The following is a 7085-nucleotide window of genomic DNA, read 5'->3' on the forward strand; positions in this document are numbered from 1 at the left end:
TCACCCAAATGTCCATTGCTGATGCATGACGACAAAATGTGGCACAGCCAGGCCATGGAATATTGTTCAGTCGTGAACAGCGACAAAGGGCCGACACGTGCCACACACGTGGACGGGCCTCGTCAACTCTTCTAAGTGGAAGGAGTCAGACACGGGGGTCACCTGCTGGATGATCCCACTCATGTAAGACGTCTACAAGGGCAAACTCTGACCATCGGGAAGCAGATGAGGGGCGGGTGCAGAGGCTGCGGCCAGAGCAGAGCAGGGGGTGACCGTGAGTGGATGGGTGCGGGTTGCCTTTGGGGTGTGGCTGCTTTGTAAGCAGAGGAGATGGGGGTTCAACATCGCAGAGGGACTAAATGCCACCGAACTGTACGTTTTTAGACAGTTAATTTTATGTTACGGGAGCTTTGCCTCAACTTTGAAGAGGCAAGTCAGTAGAGCATGTTGGGTAGGCGCTGACCGCCTGGTGTGGGATCCTGGCTCTGTCATATGCCAGTAGTGCGCCGTGGGGCAAGTTGCTTCAGCTCCCTGAGCCTCAGTTTCCTTATCCTACATGGGGGGGGGGGCGAAAATACTTTCCTCATGCAGTCATCACGAGGACTAAATGCGTTCATGCTCACAGAGCACCTCGGCCAGTGCTCCCGTCGTCTAAGCACCATATCAACGTGTTTCCAGGGATACGTGAGCCCCCTCGCCCACCCCAAGCAGGCAGTGCAGCCCCGCGATGGGTCTCTCCAGGTCTGTGCTTCTTGGTGCCACCGGATGGCCTCTCTAAGGAGCCAGGTGCCACAGGGGGCTGCTGAGCTCAGCTGGGAGACTGCTCCACTTTTTTTTTTTTAAGATTTTATTTATTTATTCATGAGACCCAGAGAGAGAGAGAGAGAGACAGGCAGAGGGAGAAGCAGGATCCCTGCGGGGAGCCCGATACGGGACTCGATCCCAGGACCCCGGGGTCACACCCTGAGCCAAAGGCAGATGCTCAACCACTGAGCCCCCCAGGTGCCCCACTGCTCCACTTTTAAAGATTCTCATGCAACAGGAATGAACAGGAGCTTCGGGCCTGGGACCCAAATTCTCACATGCCTTAGGGTGTAGGACCTATATATTGTGGGCAGAGACTTGTTTCTAAGGACTTTTGAGATTCCTGTAAAGAAGAGGGAACTTGGGGACCTCTGGGGAAGCTGCACAAGACCGCCTGGGCTGTCGTCCACAAGGCTGGAGGTCTCTGGTGCCAGCCCCCGCACCCTCCACTCCCCCGCCCACTTCCGAGGCCGATCAGGATGGGGGCGCAGAAATAGTGAGGGCTCTGGAGCTACACTGGCCCCGGGCACCAGCCCCACTGCACCCAAGTGGGGTGCCTGCACCTGCGAGGAGGCTGGGGGCGCGTTCCCTGCTGCACTCCGCCCAAGCTCGGCTGTTGTAACGGTGACCTTACTGTTGCTTGGGCATCAGGTTTTCCCTGGGTTTTGTTTTTGTCTTTTACATGAAGTGTTTTTATTTTGTTGGGGGATGAGTATTACATGAGCCCCAAATCCATTCACCCAAAAAGATATAAAGTCGCCCCCACCCCGCTTGTTATCCACGTGCTCCCACCCCACGGCTGACCTCACTAGCAGCCTCTGCGTCCCTCCCCGGAGTCTCTTCAAGGTAAACCAAATGCAGGTGGTGTTGTCTCTCTCGTTGACAGGAGGAACCGCATATTGTATGCGCCCGGCTGCACTTTGGCTTTTTTCACCAAATACACCTTGGACGTCAGTTCTTGGGGAGCTTCCTCGTTCTTTTTCACAGCTGTATAGTGTTCCCTTGCGGGGCGGTTCCATTATTTATTTAGCCATTCCCCTCTCGATGGGTATGTGGATTGATTCCAATCCCTGGCAACCAAAAACCAGGGGCGTAATTTTGCAGGTCATTTTGCAAGTACGCAATTTTCTAGAAGGCAAATCCCCAAGAGTGTGGGGTCAAAGGTCACACGCAATTCTGATATTGCCGAATTTCTCTCTGTTTTACCTGCCAACGTTAATGCAAGAGAGTTCTGTTCCCTCACAGACACACCCCCACAGTGTGTTGTTAAATTTTTGGACTTTTTCCAATCTGATAGGTGGAAAATGGTATCTGAGAGTGATTTTAATTTGCATTGCTCCCATTATGAGTGAAGTTGAACTTTTTTTTTTAATATATCTAAGAGGCCCTTTCTGTCTTCTATCCTGTGAACGATCTGTTCACATCCTTCACCCATTTCCTTTTTTCACATTCTTAGTCTTTTGCCAATTGCCATCTATGAGGTTTTTTTTTTTTTATCTGTTAGTAGATTAGCCCTTTCCCAGGATCCCAATTACAAATATTTCTCCCAGTTAATCATTTTTGCAAGTGGTGTGTTTGTCATGCAGCATTTTTTATATTGTTTAATTTCTCAATTTTCTTGGGGCTCGTGTGATTTCTGGATTTTGAATCATAGTTGGAAACCCATTACACACTTCAACGCTAACAAAGGTTTTAACATAGAAATTCTCCCAAATTTCCATCCAAGTATCTACATGGCTATATAAAAGAAAAAAACATTTTTTTTTTATCTTTGGTCTGTTTGGACCTTCTTTTTTTTCTTTCCAGCTCTTTCTCACACGGGGTAGGGGATTCCTGCGTCCTCTCTCTCCATCCAGCCACCCTCATAACTCCCTTTCATCCTAACCTGAACTTAGCCCTGGCACCGTACTTAGACATTACAACAGCTGCCAGCAATGTAGACTTTAGGAAAAGGCAGCAACCGTAAGGCACCTCCCAGAGCGATCAGAATTTCCACGCGCATCTGAGCTGTCTCGGGTGAGGCGAGGTTTTGGGGAGACCCAGAGGAGGCGACTGGATGGGACCCTAAAGAGCGGGGACCCCAAAGTCGGTTGCCACGGCCACTTAAAATTCTTGGAAGTGCTGAACAGAGGCCCGTGGAAAGGGAGCAAAGGGGACTTAAAACACAGCTCCCGGGTTTCAACATGTGTTCTCCGTTGGTAGACTTCAGGATGAGGATTTGAAGGACCCTGTGGGAGTATCCTTTCACTGCTCGCTCCTAATCCTCTCCAAATCGCCTAGGCTCTACAGCTGTTGGTTAGCCAGATAAACTATTTGTTCAATTATTCTTGGCCTCGATGGGGCGGCCGGCCTCAAAGGCTTCGGGCTTCATACTTCGGGCTACTTCAATCAGCCGGGGCCCTCCCAGGGCTGCCCACAGGAGCCGGGGCGCGTTTGAAGACCCCACGCTCCTCGCGAGTCTCTCCCTTCCACTTCCTTTTCATCTCCACCCAGACGGGGCCCGGGCGGCTGACACCTCCCCGCGGACCCCGGTGTCGGGGAGCAGAGTTAGCTTTGGGAACAATGCCAAAGCAGGGAATCGAGGCGATAAAATAATTACAAATGAAAGGGAGATTAGCAGGCACTGTCAGGACAAATGCTTCCAAACTGGTTCCTGAGACCTCGGGCAGCACATTCTCAGAGGACACGTCGCCGCAGCTGCTGTCTCCATGGCAATGGGGGCAACAGATGCCCGGCTGGGAGCCCTCGCCGCAAATGTCAGACCCGACAAAACACCAGCCACGGGGAGGAGATGACAGACTAGGTCACCTTTGCATCATGGAAATGGACTGGTAATTAACACAACTTCATTTTCCCCTTTTGTCTGCTCTCCGTCCCCCTCCCTGGCTTCGGCTGAGCCCCACTAATAAATGGTTGACAGCTGTTGAGAGATAGGTCCGGTCTGGCAGTTGCTATGAGAAATATGCTCTTTGGGGGTCTGGTTCCCCCACGGCGAGGTCCCCGGAAGGGCTGGTGTGCTCGCTCTTCAGCCAACTTCTCACCCGACTCCTCTGCCCCTGTGTCACCAGTTTGCTACCTTTTCCTCAAAACTTTAGTTCAGTTTCCCATTAAGATCTCAAGGCAGCAGTAGGAACAGCGGCTTTGCTCCATCTTCACCCCCTAATCTCCATCATTTCCCCCAACATAAAACCCAAATAACAGGACTGGATTTGCTGCATAAGACCCCGAGCTCTGTGCTTCCAAAGAGACTGCCAGTACCTGAGCTCTCGCTATGTAAAAATTCTAGAACTCTTACCAATAGCGCCTCTCTACCTAATATGATTACAGAATCTGACGCTCACCCTCTTTCACGTTTCATACCAGCGTAGGCATTCCTCTGGGGTGCTTTTCCTAGGAGCAGTGGCCAAGAATCTCAGCAATATAAGCAAAGGGTATGAAGAGGTACTTTCTAAGCACTCATCAGGAGACCCTGGTCAAACTCCTGAACTCATCATATAGTCACTGACTTGGAGTCAAATGAACCACATACAACCTCAGCTCCTCTGTTCACAACGAAACACCTACTATGTACAAGATTAAACCACAAGGTCCCAGAAAGGAGGCCCGACACAAATTTTTTGTGTATCTTCATTGCCCGACACAATGCTCCGAGCAAGCATCAAAAAAACATGCAAGTTCTGTAAGGCAGGGTAGTCCAAACTTTTAAAATCAAGTATCATTTTGTCAGTAAGTTTTGAACAGGCGCCCCCAATGTAGCTATGTTTATTTAAATAATATGACCCAGTAACATGATGAGCATTTACAGGACATACAGAACAGTAGAAAGTGATACAGAAAATTGGGCACGATTAAAAATAAGCAGAAGTTCTAAGATTTTCTTCTTATACTGCAATGGATCATCTTGCCTGCCACTTTAGAGATCACCGTTGTGGAGAACACACAATTTCTGCACTCAAGAGACTTAGGGTCTACTTGAGAAGACTTGAAAACAAAAATAACCACTGGAACTTCTGGTTAAAAACAAATAATAATAAAATAAAAGTTTAGAGTGGGAAGTGATCCCTGAGCTCATGGATGGGCTTCAAGGAGCCTGAGAGACCCACCGAAATGGAACGCTGAAGTTCATAGGTATGAGCATATGTGCACATTTTCGTAAAACCCAAAGCTTCCAGACGATTCTCACATGGGTCTAGAACACACAAAAATTACGAAAACAAGTAGCTTAAAAGGAGAAAGGAAACGCAGAAGGATCCTGCCCAACCTTGTCCTCCTTGTGCAAATAGAGCACCCTAGACCTGATGGGTTATTGCGCCAAAAGCTACCCAAGAAGATGATGGTATTTCCAAGGACTGAAACTTTGTCTCTAGGTTAGTGATTTTTCAACTTCTTGTAGCAGAACCCACTTTCCAAATGATCCCCTACATGAAAAGCCACATATATAAAAGTAGATGAAAGTGAAGGTGTTCTGGGTGAAGTAGGGTTGATCTCAAACCACCATTCCCTCATCATCCCCAACCTCAGCATTCCTGCATTGGCAACTCCAGAGGACTCCCCGGATTATGGCTGCAAATCCCTACACCGAGGATTCTCGAGCCTGTGATCTGACAGTTTTCCTTAACTGACATCCTTTCACTCAGTTCATGAACCATTCTAAATCACTCCCTCTGCTCCACCTCTATTTCACGTCCCTTGTGTCCTTTGCCAAAGCCCCATGAGCTGAAGTCTCTAAATGTTTTTCACCAAGTGAAATCCTTGATGCGCTTTCAGCAGAATCACCTGATGTGCTTGTTAAAGATGCAGACTCATGGGCATCACCCCAGGCCTACGAACTCGGAATCACTGGGCTTTGGCACCTGGGTGGCTCAGCAGTTGAGCGTCTGCCTCCAGCTCAGGGCGTGACCCCAGGGTCCTGGGATCGAGTCCCACATCGGGCTCCCCACAGGGAGCCTGCTTCTCCCTCTGCCTGTGTCTTTGCCTCTGTCTCTGTGTCTCTCATGAATAAATAAAATCTTAAAAAAAAAAAAAAAGAATCACTAGGCTTGAGGTCCCATCACATGTAACTTCACCAAGCTCCTCCCATAATTCTCAAGTGCTCTAATTTGGGGCCTACCATAGGGCCTGGGCAGCAAGGCCCTAACTACCGAAGTCACCAAAACAGACTAAGCTTCTCTTGAACCTATTCAAAAGCTAAAGACAGAGCCAGAAGGAGATGAAAATTGCAGGGCTGTGTGTCCACGGCTCTGAGGTGAACAATAACTGAGTGTCCTCTGAGGTGACAATCCTCTTTCTCCGGTCGGGATGCACGGTGACAGGTGTTTTTCTTTGAATACAGTGCCTCATGCTTTGCCGACTTCTGGAAGGGAACAAGGGCAGCTCAAGAGGTGTGCAACTTACTAACCTGGAAGTCAGTCATCTGCATCCTTGGGTCGGGGGCTGGGGAGAGCCGGGGGGCAGCTGAACCCCAGAGGTGGACCATTTGCTCTTGCGACTTTCAGTGGTATGGAAGAGTCCCTAAACCTTTGCCTTTTTCTCCCAGTTTAAAAAAACAGCAGTGGCTAAGCCTATGTGTGAGCTACCTGGCAAACTGGCCTCCGGGGATGTTCCTGAGCTACACGGTCGAAGTTGTTTCTGCCATCCTGACGTAGAAGCCAGAACGACCCAGAGCTGTAAATGGCAGGAAGTCATAAAATCAATTCTTCATATTTTTATATCCAAATCAAGTTCTGCTTCTTTCATGCAGCCCTTCCTCAACCCGCACCTCTTTCTTTTGAATCCCAAACACCTCTATCAGCAGAACATATTTTAGCACAAACTTATTCTCTCCTTTCAGCATCTTGTTTTTGCCCCCACGTCTCCACAGCATAAGCCCTTGAGGGTAGAGACCACATCCCATCTCGGTTTCTCCCTCATCATCTGCCAGAGTATTTTGTACACGAACATCACCGGGTACCTTCTGAACAGAGAGACCTCATCAAAGGGAGAGGTTGGGAAAAGGGAAGGTGGTAATAATAGCTCAAGTTTCCTGAGTACCAATTACATGCCGGTATGGTTGTAAGCATTTAACATGTATTAATCTACTTAATTTTCACAACCACCTTTTGAGGTGAGCCCCACGTTATAGAAGAGACAATTTAGTTACAGGGAAGTTGAGTGAATTGCCTGAGGTCACACAGCTACTGAGAAGCAAAGCCACGATTTGAATCCAGGGAGTCTAGTTTCAGAGCCCAGGCTCTATACACAACCTAATTCTGCAGAAGACAGATCCCTTATGGACATGGGAG

The 7085-nt window shown here is 48.9% G+C and overlaps 1 long non-coding RNA gene across 1 annotated transcript; it reads left to right on the forward strand.

Annotated features, from left to right (window-relative positions):
• The first annotated feature begins 3526 nt into the window (after positions 1-3526).
• LOC144306056 (uncharacterized) lies at positions 3527-6811 on the forward strand. Its single transcript, XR_013373084.1, has 3 exons — positions 3527-3635; positions 6137-6185; positions 6341-6811. It is a non-coding gene; the product is annotated as an uncharacterized LOC144306056 (long non-coding RNA).
• Positions 6812-7085: the final 274 nt, after the last annotated feature.

This window comes from Canis aureus, chromosome 3 (genome assembly GCF_053574225.1).
Source record: "Canis aureus isolate CA01 chromosome 3, VMU_Caureus_v.1.0, whole genome shotgun sequence".
Lineage (NCBI taxonomy): Eukaryota > Metazoa > Chordata > Mammalia > Carnivora > Canidae > Canis > Canis aureus.